The 2,656-nt window shown below is 39.2% G+C and overlaps 1 pseudogene; it reads right to left on the bottom strand.

The window, feature by feature from the left end:
* Window positions 1–312: 312 nt before the first annotated feature.
* Window positions 313–977, bottom strand: LOC110212475 (peptidyl-prolyl cis-trans isomerase A pseudogene; annotated as a pseudogene).
* Window positions 978–2,656: the final 1,679 nt, after the last annotated feature.

The raw sequence follows: 2,656 nt of genomic DNA, 5'->3' as shown, positions 1-2,656 counted from the left end.
TCTTGTTCATTCTTCTCTGTAAGATTTTGTGTTATTACTCTATCATAGCTCTCCCTGTCTCTCTAACTGCTCCTCAGTTTTCTTTGCTGGATCTTTTGTTCAGATCACGCCAATTAGTGGTGGCTATTCCTCAAGTCTTTGTCCTAGGCTGTCTTCTCTTTTTCTTCTGTACTATTTTACTTAGTAATCTCATAAGCTCTTAAGAGTTCAATTATCATCCCTATTCTGATGATTCTCAAATCCACATATCCAGCCCCAACCTCTCTCCTGATCTCCAATCACACATCTCAAACCAGATATCCTTTAGACATCTTTTTTTTTTGTAGTTTAGTTTTTATTTCATAATCATAAACTTAACTCTGTTGTCTAGCCAGACTTGTGGAAGGAAAAAGGTAATGAAATCCAGAGAACTGCAGCAAGTGAGAGTGCAAGGATTATAGGGTATAAGAGCAGATGGGGTTGGGGGTGCTCTCTCCAGCTTCAGAGGAATGGTTTAATTATTATTAAGACAAAAAACAAAACAAAAAACTTATGAGAGGTGTCCACAGTCAGCGATGGTGATCTTCTGCTAGTTTTACCATCCCGAGAACTAAAACATTCCATGGCTTCCACAATGTTCATGCCTTCTTTCATTTGGCTAAAGACCACATGCTTGCCATCCAACCAATCAGTCTTAGCAGTACAAATGACAAACTGGGAGCCATTTGTGTTGGGTCTGGCATTTGCTATGGATGAGATGCCAGGACCGGTATGCTTCAGGATGAAGTTCTCATCAGCAAATTTCTCCCCATAGATGGACTTGCCACCAGTGCCATTATGGTGTGTGAAGTCACCACCCTGGCACATGAGCCCAGGAATGATTCTGTGGAAGCAGGATCCCTTGTAACCAAATCCCTTCTCTCCAGTGCTCATTGCACGGAAGTTTTCTGCTGTCTTTGGAACTTTGTCTGCAAAGAGCTTGAAAGCACATGTTGGGGTTGGCCATGGCCACAGATGCCTGGGCTGGGCACAATAGCAGAGACAGCCAGGATCAGTGTCCAGAGGACTGAACTGAGATGAGGACTTCCAGTCGCGGCATATGCAAAGCAGCCTCCTATAGACATCTTTAACTAAACATGTCCAGAACTGGAACTTACTATCTTTGCCCCCTTCACAAAAATCCTCCCCACTTCATAACTTCCCTGTTGGTAGTTGACATAACCCAGTTACATCTTCCCAGTCATCCAGGCTCACAACTTGGGTAACATCTTTCTCTCTCTCACCCATGCCTCATCTCCATAGTCCAATCTTTTGCCAAGTCCTGTTAATTTTACTTTGTAACATATCTTGTTTAACACTCCTCTTTTAACACTGCTACCATCCTAGTAGAAGCCTTGGCTATTCTGTTGGTTTCTCTGACTCAAGTCTCTCCTCACTACAATGCATCCTCAGCTGTCAATATGATCTTTCTAAAGCCCAGGTATGACCATTTCACATATCCCTACCTCTGTTCAATGGAGACAGCCAGGTGGTGCAATGGATAGTGACTCCCTTTCCTGAGTTCATATCTGAACTCAGACATTTATTAGCTGTGTGACCTAGGGCAAAGTCACTGCACCCTGTTTCCCTCAGTTTCTCTCATCTGTAAAATGAGCTGGAGAAGGAAATGGTAAACTACTCCAGTATATTTTCCAAGAAAACCTCAAATGCTCCTTAAAGCACTTCATGACCTATTGTTATTCTACAAAGATTTTTATCATGCTGCTTCTGTGTTCAAAACTCTTCAGTGCCTCACTGTTTTTTACCAAGTAATGGTCATATTCCTCTGGTTGGCTATCAAAGACTTATATAATCAAGTGTAACACAATACATATCCTCCTTATGTCATGCTCTTGTTTTCTAAATATTCTCTTATTGAGTCAGATTGAATCAATTCCTTGTATAATTCCCCATGTTTTCATAACTTCATGTCTTTACTTGTGTTTTCGTAAACTGTTTTTCCTCTTTCCCCTCTGCCTATTGACTCCTACCCTGACTTTAAACTACAACTTAAATGCTACATCTGCCATCAAATGCTCTTGATTTCCCCAACTGATCATAAATTTTCAGATCTCAGAAGTCATAGGGTACTTTGTGCCTCTCATGCATATATTGTGAATTATTTTATATCATTTAACTACTTACCTTAAATTCATTCTTAGGTGAAAAGCTCCAGGAAGTAAGAGATGGTATCTTATTTAAACATATATCAGTAGCATTTAGCACTATAACCTACATGCAAGGGTAGGTGCTTAATAAATATTCTTTATAATTTTCTATTAAAATTGGCTACTTGATGAATCTGTTGCTGTTGTCTCTCTTAAGCAGAAAGCAATGCAGTGTTATTCCTGATTAATGGTAGAACTGAAAGAATGAAAAAAAATACCTACTATAATATTTAAAGGACATATGATTCAGTTCCAGAGATTTTAGAAACTCTTTTATCTATAATCCATAAAAAAAATGTAGGAGAAATATTGACATGAAAAGGAAGTCTTATCATAAAGAAAGTCTAGGAACTTAGGGAGAGAAAAAATCCCAAACATTTCTAGCCATCTTTGAATGTGTGTGTTTGCATTCTCCCAAGTAACTGGACTGATGATGTGGTTACTTCCACATTCATACAATATTGGGGACT

The sequence above is a fragment of the Phascolarctos cinereus genome, unplaced genomic scaffold (assembly GCF_003287225.1).
Source record: "Phascolarctos cinereus isolate Bilbo 61053 unplaced genomic scaffold, phaCin_HiC Scaffold_7;HRSCAF=346, whole genome shotgun sequence".
Taxonomy (NCBI): domain Eukaryota; kingdom Metazoa; phylum Chordata; class Mammalia; order Diprotodontia; family Phascolarctidae; genus Phascolarctos; species Phascolarctos cinereus.
Note: the sequence above shows the minus strand (reverse complement) of the source record. Positions and strands in the feature narration are given on the sequence as shown.